At 41.6% G+C, this 14,144-nt stretch overlaps 1 protein-coding gene across 2 annotated transcripts in view; it reads left to right on the forward strand.

Annotated features, from left to right (window-relative positions):
* The window catches only part of pak4 (p21 protein (Cdc42/Rac)-activated kinase 4), a 48,781-nt gene that overhangs the window by 16,969 nt on the left and 17,668 nt on the right, over positions 1-14,144 (forward strand). The gene's annotated exons all lie outside the window — the stretch shown is intronic.

Here is a 14,144-nt window from a genome sequence, read left to right on the forward strand (position 1 = left end):
TTTTGTTGTGTAAACTTGGGAGTTTGGTGCGGAGTTATGGACGCACTGCGCTGCCGGGACCCAGCCAGAGTTAAGCGGGGCCCCAACAAAACTCTGTTGTTTAAAAAAAATAAAAAAAATCTCGCAGCGTGGATTAACTGAGTCAGGGAGGAAACATAATAAGTTTATTGTTTGTGGTGTGTGAGAGGAGGAGGAGGGTGGAGGGGATGAAGGCTCCCCCTCCCCCTCCTCCTCCTCTCTGACTGTCTGCCATTCAGACCTTCACTGTTTCTCATATTAGTGGCTGTCAGGGCAGCTGCTGGACTCACACTCATCTGTCTCCACAAGCACAAGTGTTACTGACACATGGAGTCTTTCTGCTCACACTTTAACACTAACGTGGTTTCCGGTTATATTATTTCATGCTACACTGCATTTACCACTTATTTTTTTCAATCTATGGCTTATTGGTTGCTTGTTCTTTAACTTATTACCAAGCAAGTTGGCATATTTGATGATGTTCTCATTTCCTACAGTACACCAATAATGGTAGAGCGGCACCTTAACCTATTCAGGTGCCGCTCTGGTGAGGACGGGGAACTGTTTCGAACGCGTTCCGAGGAAACAATGATCAGGTCCAATGCGAAGATTTCCTTGGGATATGTCAATCCATTTATTTAAATGAGGTTTCCACAGTCCAAAAGTTGATGCCTGTCATCAATCACTCAGCCCAATACTGAGTTCCTATGGTCCACATTTAATCTTTCCTACCTACTGCCACTCTCCCTGGAACGGTTCAAAACGGTGTCTGCTCCCCTGTCCTGCACACCTGGCATTGATTAAGTGGAGGCTTTATAACCACCGACTGCTTATTCTGTGCTTTCACTAAAATGAAAAAGAAAATGATGTTTAAGTTTTAATTTTCAAAAGATGCCCCAGCAAATAGTGACCAAAATTCATTTTGAAATGTCAAATTTGAAAATTAAAATGCATTAGCAGAAATACTTTTTCATTTCAAGGTTCTGGCTGCATCGTTTGACTCAAAAATAAAATTATTAATTTATCATCCAAACTGCATTTCCATTTTCTTATTCAGGTTGCACATTTTGTAGCAGAACACAAAAGAAAACCTAAAGAGGAAATTACTTTTTCACTTTCATGTCCACTTTGACATGCGGGAAAACGAGGAAGTAAAACTTTTCTAGCTTACTTTTTTATTGTTATCATTATTAGTCTACATAAAGCACAGCCTAGGTTGTTTTAAAGTGCTCTATAAATAATGCTGACTTGAAATGTATATATCGAAGACTATATATATACATTCCTACAGACAGTGCACCCCTTCCCAATATACATGTTCACACCCCAAACAATTACATATGAATATACTAACATTCATAATCACTCGACAGCAGAAGCAATGAGGGCATCTTTAGCAGCCTCCATTCCAAATAATACATATAGGACAGTACAACTGAATGAGATTTAAATAAAATATTAGAAATATAAAATCTATAATGAGAAATATCTCCATTTAATATTAATTTTAAAGCTATAAATCAGGAAATTATGTGATTTTCTGTCCGTTTTTATCAAACTCATGATTGTCTTAAATTAAAACATATTTTTACTTAAAATTTAAAACAAAGAATCTAAAAATGTGAAAATGATTAACTCTTTACAGCTCACTCATAAAAAACACTTGGAAATTAAAAGTTTCAAACCCATAGAGCCAGAATAGTTTGAATATATGCTTATGTCAGATTATCTCTTATAAATGATAATATTTGTTGGAAAATATCAAAAAGACCAAAATTACACCTTTTTTTTAACCAATCTCTGCACTATCACACTTTAACTATCGTATTATGTAAATTCAGTTTTATTTGTCGTAAACTTATTGACGTGTTGTGGGCTGCGGTCCTTTTGTTAAGGTCACCCTTGAAAAGGAGATCTCGATCTCAATGGGTTTTTATTTTACTTTCCTGGTTAAATAAAGGCTAATGAAATAATGAAATGAAATGTTATCTAAATATGGACTTAAATTGGGTAATTAAAAAAAAAATTCCCCTCCCTCTGTTTGTATTGTTTTCCAGTTGTTGAGGAAGAAATGTGGTTTTAGATGAGAATTGAAATGTAATGATGGTGAAAAACATGTTTGTTACAACAGAACGTGTATGAAGAAGAAAGTTTCTCTCTTGGGAGTGAGGGAGGGAGATTTTTATTTACAAGGCTTCAGTTATCAGACCTGTTGCTCCGATTGTGATTCACTCTTTCTTTCATTATATCATTTTGGCTTCACCCTCATCAAAACCAAGGTTTGAGTCACACCTGGAGTTTGGCAGACCATTACAAGCTCACTGACCAGAAGGTGGCGCTCTCTTGGTGTCATACAGAAACTTGTGCTGTGAGCAGACGGGTGACGGCTCCAAGGCCGCACCATGTGGCTGTTTGCACAGCACTGTAGAAATGTGGGAAACTCTGGGAGAGAGGGCTGCTGTCCTCGCCGTGTGTTTGCAGTAGCTGGAGAACAGCCTATTAATTATCAGCCTTGAATCAGCAGCACGAAGCTGATGTAAGAGTAGCACAACAACGGCAGCAGATAACTGAATCCTGCCGTCTGTTCTCTGTTGGATCACCTTCGTCTCTGTCGTCGGCCTCAGTGAAGAGCTTCTAGCTGCGTGTTCCTCTCTGACCTTCTGCTCCAAAACTTTTGTTTCAGCTCTAACTTAGTCTTCTTCACTGGCTGCATTGCGGCTCGCCAGCTGACACCTACTGACTTTTTCTGGAATTGTGCTCCTTGTTAATATTTCCGGGTTATTGTAGCCTGCGTGGAAACATCAGTGTCTGATGCTGAATGAAGCGGCGTCACACTGGTTTGAGGTCGGACACATTGGATAACTTTAAAAATGTTCCTTTAAATCAAAGTGTTACAACTGCATTATATATCTATATATATATTACACACACACACACACACACACACACACATTGTCAGCTTACTTTGATTAGATGATCCATCTATCCATCCATTTTCTTCCGCTTATCCGTTTCCGGGTGGCAGTCTGAGCACCGTCACCCAGATCACGTCGCACCGATTAAGAACCTTTCCTGCAGCTGGTGAGCCCACGGGAAGGTGGCGCCCGGCGTTTGACATGAACCCTCTACCTTGAGATTTGCAAGTCTCATGCTCTACTAACTGAGCTAGGCGGGGCTGCTGATTAGATGATATATTATGTTTTCTTTCTTACAAAATCTGAACAGGTTGATTTAAAAAAGAAATAGATGTACAAGTTCAGCATCATGCTGTTTACAGTTCCAAATATAGTGAAATATCCTAAAATAATAAGTGCAACAAACAGCTTGACATGCATTAACATAAACACACATGCTGACATAATCCTTATTTACACCTGCATTTAAACACATGCAGACCGCTGCATATACATACAGGAGGGTTTTCACTTAAAAAAAAAAAAAAAAAACTCAAGTTCAACTACTTTAAAGGAGACATATCATGCTTTTAAATCCTTCCTTTTTACATATAAATCATACAGTTGTGGTCTATACAACGCGAAACTGCAATGCTTGGGTCTGAATTCCTCATTATTAGAGCTCCACAGGCCCCTTTTCTACCCCTTTTCTGATGCGCTTCTGAGAGCAACTCGTTTTGGGGCGGTCTCTTCAAATGCAAATGAGACACTTCATACCCCGCCTCCTCTCCAGGTTGCAGAGGTCACACTCGGTTCAACGTCACCCTGTTCGGCCATCTTTGTAGTTTGATAGAACAGATACAATTATCTAGCGGCGCAGAAACTTTATATTCACACATTATTTACAAAATGTCAACAACGGAAGATTTGTCCATCCAGCCATACATGTTGGAGCCAGAGTCGGACCCGGCGGAGCGAGATGAAAATGACGATGATGCACCTTCAGAACAACGTCTTCATATGGATGTAACGCAATGGTGTGTTACTATATTTACACTAACTTCTCCATCCATGCCCACTACTACAATACTGCCTGTATTACAACGACTATTTAACACAGAAGTTACATTATAATCTAAAACGAGCACACAGCGCTAACATATGAAGACGGTGCAACTGCTAATGCTAACAAAACAATGACAGGGACGTCTTATCATCACACTTTTTAGCGTTATATACAGCTTACCGAAGTGCTCTGTTCGTCGTCTCCATAGATAGAAGGAACTGACCGCTCAATCAGACCAAGTCTTTCGGCAAATCCTTCTTTATACTGGCGGAGGTTGCTGAAGCAGTCGTCCTTAAAGTGATTCGCGCACACAAAAATGACCTTACCCACAGATGTGGGTACATTTCTGTGAAAAATAAAACTCAACCAGGCACTTCGAAAAGGTTCTGATGCTGGGAGACGGTGTAACGAAGCTTGTGGGTTACTACATCCAACAACCGAACATTTCGACTTATCCTCTCGTAACTTCGGTTGGACTACAAAATCGCAGCGAGAAACAAAAATGGCGGATTGCTCGAAACGTCGATGTCCTAATTTGGCAGTTCCGCTGAGAATACTGTGACGTCATTGTTCAAAAAACGTAATAGAGAATAGAAAAATCGAAACCGATCGCAAAATATGACCAAAACAGAATATAAAGATATCAACGGAGCACCTGAAGAGACTACTTTGAACTTTTCTGTACTTCTAAACACTCTAAATATACAACAAAATGCATTTAAGGGCTAAAAAAGTGGATTTAGCATGATATGTCCCCTTTAAAATGACCTGTATATTGTTCAGAAGAGTCTGAACAGCCTTTTTGTCAGAAGTGAACACAGCCCAACAACGAGACAAATCTACATCTGCTAAGCCATTTGTTGCAGTTGGTTTATTCTTGCGCAGGTGGAAAACTTTCAAATCTCATATTTAGTTGAGCTCTGTAAAGCAGCATCATTTGTGGGATGAGCAGCAGTCCTGTGCGTTTGAGGGAAATCTAAAATTCTTCTTTAACCAATTAGGACAAAACATTGTCTGTCTCTTATTTACTTGTGAGTATGTACCTGTAGACTGAAAGGCTTCTTCTCACCATGAGATAAACTGGATCGTCATCTTTGCAAATTAAGTTTTGTCTTTTGATGCATGCATGTGACTTATATATACAGTATTCAGAACTTGTCTTATGGGGGTTGTGAAACGTATTATCCGGGCCACCATAAAGAGTTATTTAGACTTTTTGAAGTGTCTTGACTTTGGTCCTTTCAATACCGCAGTGTTCTTGGTGCGGTAATACTCTGACAGCCCCAGTATGTGAGGTATGCATCCATGAAGCCTCAGAATGACAGAAAACCGTTAGAGCAACACAGGCTGAGGAGGTGTTTCCAATAAACGTGTCTTTCAACTCTCACATAACTCTTTACAAGGTAAAATATGTTACAGCTAATGACGACTATACAGCTTCCTGATGGTAATCATCCTGATTGATCACTTTGAGTCTGTGAGCAGAAGGTTTATTGTTGAATTCAGACTGTACTCTGTGCAGTAATGATAATCATTGAAATAGTCATGTGATATTGCTCTTTTTTTTATGCTATAATTTGCTGTAGTTGTCTTGTCTCGTACTAAAACATACATCATAAACACATGAAGTGCTTTTTCTTGTGTGGACATCAAAACGCTGATTTTCAGTCAGAAGGGAAGAAGCTCAGAGATGTGAATGTTCACAGCTATGCTACAGATATCAGGAACAGAGAAGAGTTATCGGTGTGTATTAAAGACGACACCAGTAACAGCAGTAGTAAATGTACCGTTTATATCAAGTTATGATTCAGTAAATGTGGCAACACTACAAATCATTGACTCCTCATCAAGTCCTTTGTTTTGCTTTCCAGCTACTGAGTAATGAAAATGTATTTATTCATCGACAGGAGAGCTTGAGACCCCAATGAGCTGTGTGCTCATCACATTTCTAAAACGCCTAACATGTTTACATTAAACTTTGTTTCCTGTTAAATCCAAAACAAATGCGAGCTTTAGCTTTTATGCTACCAAAGAGACAGGACTCGTTTTGTGATTTAACAGATTGGAGCATTTAAATTCAAGCCCGATTCAAGTCCAAGTCTGATCGTCGCGTTGCACAACGGAGCACTAGCGATGTGACGTGACGTGACGAGCAAACTCAGTAGCGCATCGGTTACGACCGTAGCGCCTGCTTCTGAGTCCTGGTCTCCGTCCCTGCCTCGCGTCAGCTCTTTCTGGACCAACGTGAAAGTTACCATCAAAGAAGAAGAGAAAAAAACCAACTAGTCCCCCGGCTAGCTCAGTTGGTAGAGCATGAGACTCACAATCTCAGGGGTAGTGGGTTCGTGTCCCACGCCGGGCGTCACCTTCCCGTGGGCTCACCACCTGCAGGAAGGTTCTTAATCGGTGCATTGTGATCTGGGTGATGGTGCTCAGACTGTCACCCCCGCGACCCGGAAACGGATAAGCGGAAAAAAATGAATGAATGAATGAATAGTGCAAAGCTGAATATGTTAACAACCGAGGATTTATACAGCCAACATGTTAAAATATTGAGGGCGTGTAGTAACTCACTGACAAATCAGCAAACAGCTCCTCAAAACCAGACCCTTTCTATGGTCCTGAGTACCCCAACGGAAGGGCAACTGAAAAGCGTCAATCTCTTGATACCCGAAATGTAACGGACTATCCCACTCCATTCCTGCACTTTTTGTGCGGTGGAAACGGGGCTTTAGCATCATGGAAACTCTTGAACGTTCCAGAGGCGTTTTGCCACAAGATCCCGTTTGTTCACTCGATCTCGTGAGATCTTGATTTGCAACTGCAAATAAAAATCAACAGTCAGTTTCAAAACATTTCAGACTATTCTCAGACTCTTTCTGTGAGAAAGTCTGGCTGGTTTTCACCCTCAATCGATCAAATGTTGATATTTTGTCTTGACTTGCTGGAGACGCCATCTTTGATATCCCAAAAACCCTTGAGCCAGGTTTCCCAGGATGACGTCGGTTAGTGAAACAATGACTACATATTCTGGTTTGATTGTAACATCTCGACTTTGGTGTGATCAATTTAGAAAGCTGCAGTTTGGAAATGAGTGACGGTGGTCGTATTTTGGTCTTTTGGTTTATTCTCTGCAGAAGTGATTCCTTTTATGGGAAGTATATTTTAAATGGGAATTCTGGTTGAGTAACTTTAATATTAGTTAACTGTTTAGTTTAGTTTAGTTTAGTTCTCCGAGTTGTTTAGTAGAGGACACTGAACATGTGCGTTGCCAGGTTTTAGGACTCGGTAGCGCCACTTACAGAGTTGGGTCAGGGTTCATTTGTCCGCTGAGCATCCTGGTGACCAGGTATGGCCCACCTGGTGTTGGTGTATTTTTTTGGGTTAACTGAATAAAACTTGTAAATAAGCATTAAATGACTTGTGTAAAATGATAAAAACTCAGAAAACCTTCCAAGTTTCAGAAGGTGAATTGAGGCTAGGCCATTAACTCCCTAAAGCAAAGTTAAGCCAAAGTAAATGTAATCTTAACGCGTTACTATTTCAAAACCAGTAATCAGATTAAATTTACTTACTTACTTATTAGTTTAAGACCACTATCTCAGCACTAGAGTCAAAGCTTGATATCGTGCAAACCACTCTTAACGCCCACGGGCAGCGCATCTCCTCACTGGAAGCTGATGGGGACTCGGTGAGTGATCGTTTTGGATTCGTTGGAGGCTACGTGTGCAGAGCTAACTGCTAGCAATGCTAAGCTAAAGGCCAAAGTCGTGGATTTGAAGTCGCGTAGCCGTCGGAATAATATCCGCATTATGGGGCTGCCAGAGTCAATCGAGGGTCCTCAACCAAAGGCCTTTTTTGCCTCCTTTCTGCACGAGCTCATGGGCGAGGAGACCCTGCCAACCCCCCCGTTTTGGATCATGCTCATCGGTCCCTGGCCCTGAAACCAAAGCAGGGCGAGAGACCGAGGCCAGTTATAATCAGGTCTCACAACTTTCAGACCAAGGAGAAAGTGATTCGAGAGGCCCGGAAATGCGGCTGCCATCCGTGAAGGATGCTAAGGAATACCTGGCTACCAAGCACGCTTAGCGAGATCTGCACTGGACATGGTAATGTCGGCTCATCAGGTACTTTTGCTGAATGCTAATGTGGTTTTGACCTGTTGAGCCTTCCCACTCGGTGGCGGGGATCGGTACTGAGGCCCAGTTTATTAAAGTCTTTCTCCATTTTGGACTGCATCATCTTTCAAATGAGCCTGATGCAGGACACTTAATATTTCGAGCTGTTCATAGACATTCAAAATAGTCCTACTGCTAATCTGGACCAGCTTTGTATTCTTATTCATTTAATTAATTTTTTATTTTTTGTTCACAGCTACATCTATATGGTCAGACTCAAATTAATAATTATGTGCCATATTATAATTATCTGTTCAGGCGTTCAATATTTTCTTATTCATCCACAGAATTGTGATTTTATTTTGTGTGTGTGTGTGTGTGTGTGTGTGTGTGTGTGTGTGTGTGTGTGTGTGTGTGTGTGTGTGTGTGTGTGTGTGTGTGTGTGTGTGTGTGTGTGTGTGTGTGTGTGTGTGTGTGTGTGTGTGTGTGTGTGTGTGTGTGTGTGTGTGTGTGTGTGTGTACACTATTTTTTCATTGAACGAGTGTTGTACTTTTCTAAATCTGCCTTATCATCCATAGGCTGTTCACAATATTTAAATGTTTTTTACGGACACATTTAATGTTGTGTTGTTGTTGTTGTTTTTTTAGCAGACTCAGTATTCTTTTGCCTCTCAGTTCTGGGAGGAACATTATGTATAGCTGCACTATTTTACATATTAAATGGTGCATAAATATATGAATACTGGTCGAACATCTCATTTTACAGATAACCTGTTATTCCATTGATGTATATTGTTATTACCTGCACATTCATAGTTCTACATTTTGTCTTCCAAACTCTTTAAGCAGCTATTTTATACTCATGTTGACATGATTATCTCTTCAATTTACATATTTTTTAAATTTCTATTACTGTTTTTTGACTAAGACATATTTCGTTAACTTCTTACATCTTGGTAACCTTGTTACCTTGGGTGTTGCTCAATTTCACATAAGCTGCTGAGCAGTTGCTATACCTTATTCTAGGGGTTAATTCCCTTCACGTTGCCTTCTTCAGAATGGGAGCTGGAGTAACGTGAGGACGAGGAATAGAAAGTTTGTATGTTGTATGTTACAGGGGTGTCGTTTTCCCAAGGGATTTACTTGTCTCGTGTGTGTGTGTGTGTGTGTGTGTGTGTGTGTGTGTGTGTGTGTGTGTGTGTGTGTGTGTGTGTGTGTGTGTGTGTGTGTGTGTGTGTGTGTGTGTGTGTGTGTGTGTGTGTGTGTGTGTGTGTGTGTGTGTGTGTGTGTGTGTGTGTCTCTCTTGTACCTTCTCTGCCTTGGATGATCACTTGTTCTACTCTGGGTTCCCTGAGAGGGTAAGGGGTTCTGCGATTGTTATACACAGGGGCATCGCTTTTGAACCGTCTGTTACTATATGCGATCCTAATTAGGGCTGAATCATTTTGGAAAATAATCTAATTGCAATTTTTTTCTTCAATATTCTGATTGCTTATCCCCCGGCTAGCTCAGTTGGTAGAGCATGAGACTCACAATCTCAGGGGTAGTGGGTTCGTGTCCCACGCCGGGCGTCACCTTCCCGTGGGCTCACCACCTGCAGGAAAGTTCTTAAACGGTGCATTGTGATCTGGGTGACGGTGCTCAGACTGTCACCCCCGTGACCCGGAAACGGATAAGCGGAAGAAAATGAATGAATGAATGAATGAATTCTGATTGCGAATTAATATGGTATTATTTTTTCAAGGTTCTCTTCTCTTGTATTTTTCAACAAACACAAGCAATAAATCAATGTGTATTATAATAAACAATATCATATTTATTATACATGAATTGTTCTTTCTTATAGGCGAGGCTTATGTTAAGATTAAGTCAAATGAAGCATGTATTAATATGAAAGACAGTTTATTTATCTTCTACTTCAATTACAGTAGTAAACTTACTAAATACTGTGACTTGCAATCTTGTGAGCGTTCACCATAACAAGCCAACCACTTTTCCATTGTGCTTATCAAAGCCCTAAACTCAGGCTTGGTCACTATACTAATGCAGGGCTGGACATTAAGGATTTTGAGCGGTTTGCTCATCGACATGTCAGTAGGGAAGCACCGATCCACGTTTTTTCACTTCCGATCCCGATACTTAAATTTGTATATCTGCTGATACGTTTCTGATAGCAGAGCTCTGTTTGCTTTAATATTATTATTATTATTATTGTTGACTTTATATGAGGCTGTAATAAACTCCTCTTTACAGTAATGTATGAAATGTACTAATGTATGCAGGTATTCTCTCAAAAGACAACTTGAGGTTAGTATAAGGTCAGAAAAGGAAGCAGTACAAAGTTTTTTTTGTTCCATTTGGAGAATGTGGGGGTCTGCATGACATCATCTCATAAGAAACTACTTCTATCTTTAAAACCTCAGAATCACTTTATTAATTCCTGGGGAAATTCTTTAGCAACGCAGCACAAACAGCAGTGCTTCCAGACCTGATCCTATACCTAGCTGATACTATTGGGCTGGTAATGTCAAGAAAATCCTTTTCTGGAACTTTAAGATCGCGCTCGATGATCGTCCTTTATGGGCCAGCATGGGACAAGCCTCCTCACCTGTTGTGTTATGGTCAGTGGTTTGTTCAGTTTCCTCTACCAACCAAGTGTGCAGCACAGAACTTCATTATTTCTGAGACCTTGGAAATTTGGAGTCAATTTAGGAAGCAACTTGGTCTACACTCCTCATCGAAATTGGCCCCCGTGTTTCGAAACTCTTTATTACTTCCATCTTGTTCCGACCTCACACTTGAATCCTGGTCAAACAAAGGTCTGCAGACCTTTGACGACCTCTATATTGATGGTATTTACCCTTCATTCGCAGACTTGTCAAAAATATTCACTCTCCCTCAATCTCATTTATTACGTTTCTTCCAGATCCGGTATTTTGTGAAAAATCAATTCCCTCACTTTCCTAATCGGCCCCGACACCTTGATGGATTCCCTTCTCTTGCTAAAAACAACACAAAAATCCCTGACTTCAATCTCATACGATTCGATTTTTAGGGTGAACCCGACCTCCCTGAATTCCCTAAGAGCCGTCTGGGATCGAGACCTCCAGATAACTAGATCTAATGAACAATGGGGCCGTATTCTTAATCTTGTTCACACATCCTCAATATGTGCTAGGCACCATCTCCTACAGTACAAGACCTTGCATAGGAGCCACTTCACTAATTCAAGGTTAGCTCAGATTGACCCAGATAGAGCTGACTCCTGTAGCAGATGGAAACGCGGACCAGCTGATCACATGCACATGTTTTGGTCGTGCCCCAAACTTTTTGAATTTTAGCGTGCCATCTTCAATACGTTGGGAACAGTCCTCTGTCCCACAGTGAACCTTGACCCCCTTGTCGCTCTTTTTGAAATGCCCCCATCACTCAGTTGGTCCAAAACTTCACAACATATTATCGCTTTCACCACCTTGATTGCGAGGAGGCTCATTCTCCTTAAATGGACGCACTTAACCCCACCTACACATAATAGATGGATTCAGGAGATTTTGCAATCCGTTAGACTCGAGAAAATCAGATTCTCCCTGAACGGTTCCCTACTGGCCTTTTATAAAATCTGGCAATCTGAAGCTGAAAAACAATGAAGTATATTGTAGCGATACTATGGTAGCATCCGCCAGGATGAGTTTCTTCTCTGTAAAGCCGCTACATTTCCAAACAGAACAGACATAGACTACCCGGGCTGCTCTTCCAATCGGACACACACACACACACACACACACACACACACACACACACACACACACACACACACACACACACACACACACACACACACACACACACACACACACACACACACACACACACACACACACACACACACACACACACACACACACACACACACACACACACACACACACACACACACAGACAGTCTCTTCACACTGGAGCACCTGACCCACCCCATTCTCCACTCTCAGCCAATCACAGGCCACCTTGTTCTCACGGTGCGTTCAAGTACCATAGAATAATAGGAACCAACAGAACATCATCATTGAATAACTGCAACATGAACACAGCTGCAGGGATGTTATACTATTTTTGTAATCTTAAAAAAAAGATTTTGGGGCAGAAAGCAGTAACTTGTAATATAACTTAGTTACTTTTAAAAGTAAGTATGCAGTGAAGTAACTAAGTTACTTTTGTAAGAGTAACTATTAATCAGATTACTTTTTTCAAGGTAACTGTGGCAACACTGCAGATAGCTGTGTAAATGTCCTGTGAGTTGCTGTACAGATGAAGAATCCCGAGAGATGAGAAGGACATGGACGTTGGAGGGTCTTGAGCTTGCGGTGCAGCCTCTATCATTGTCATTGCCCCGGCTGTGTTTCAGCCTGCAGACCACCCAAGTTCAACAGTTGAATCGAGCCCGAGGACAGCAGCCTCATCCAGAGCTCATCAGCCGGGCCCTGGCCCGCTGACCAGACAGGCTTTCTCACTGTTCAATGAGGCATGCAGAGGCGGCAGCAGCTGTGCAGAGAGAGGACGGATCCAGGAGGGAGCAGAGAGATGTGAGAGGCGGGCTGAGAACTGAGGGGAATGGAGGGGGGGTCTCTTTGTCCTAAGATCCCCTCCATCCTTGATTACAGCAGCGAGAGGTGGGCTTTGATTGGGAGGGCGGGGGGAACACAGCCAGCTGCAACTCCAGTGTGTCAGGAGGGTTGTGCTTGCTTTGCTTTGGAGAGAAGTGCCGTCCATTAATAGCATCTGTGTGTGCGAGCATTACCAGTGTTGGTGGAGCCTCACTCTAACACTCAGTTCTGTCTCCTGTAACAACATGATGAATGGCTTCACTTGGCACATGTGTTTCATCTTCGAACCTGTGTGTTCCCACACTATTAGATAATCACATCAAGTGTACCAAAGCTGTAAGTCAATCCAGAGTTCAGGCGCTGTATCTAACCTCAGGACTGTTTGTATCGGGGGGGGGGATTCTCAACAGGCTTCAAAGGTGAACGATGAGGCTTCTTCTGTGGTGTCTTCATCCTTCTTCTATATCACTTCATCCAAATCAGGTTTGAGGAGTGCTGAAGCCGACACCAGCAAGAACAATAGTACACTTGAACAGCTCACCAGTCGATCACAAGGAAACACAGTGACAATTATACACACTCAATATCACACAAGTTTGTACTTTCACAGCATGGCTGTGTGTTTGATTCATTGAATTGAGACATTGGAACCTTTAAAGAAGAAATTTATGTTGCATTCAGGGAGAGGAAGCGCCTGTCGGTCTCGCACAGCGGTTCTAGTTTTATGGTGATGGAGGGGTGGGGAGGTCATGTCAGTTGAGACCCCGGGGCAATCTGTGTTCTGACTGTACACCTGCTGTAGATGTCACTTTCCTGTCTGAACTCCCACATCACTGTTTCAATGGATATTTTAACAAAGAATGTGAAATCATCTGAAAAAAGAAAAATGCACAAATAGTAAAAAGAAAAAGTAACAAAGTTTATATTGTTTTGGATACAAGTTTATTGCCTCAAATCCAGTTTTTCCTGTATTTTCCTCCATTTGAATATTGGATCATATGAGCTGCATTCAGAATCTGCTGTGTCTGTGAGCTGGACTGGCTCCGCCCACACATGCCCTTCTTGAGAAGATGAGGAAGTACTTCCTGTGGTGGTGCCATGTGCCAGAGCAGAGCTGCCTAATTGTGGGAGGAGTCAAAGGGAGGGCTTACGTTTGGTTGGGATTGGCTAAACCCCCGATGACACTATATAGCAGGGGTCCTCAGTTATTTCCCCCCCGAGGGCCAAAATCAGAGCAGCATACCAGACAAAGGGCCGGAACCGTTGTGGGTGTTTTGCACGATGTCAGTAAAAGTTAAAGTAAAATGTTAGCTACTGTGACCATTATTACTATTATTGTTGTTGTTATCATCATCATCATTATTATTATGAGTAATAGCAGTCAAGGTGGTTGTAGTAATAATTGAAGTCTGGGATTTTAAAAACTTGTGTTGAGGGTCACATAAAA

Source organism: Lipophrys pholis (genome assembly GCF_963383615.2).
Source record: "Lipophrys pholis genome assembly, chromosome: 3".
Classification (NCBI taxonomy): Eukaryota; Metazoa; Chordata; class Actinopteri; order Blenniiformes; family Blenniidae; genus Lipophrys; species Lipophrys pholis.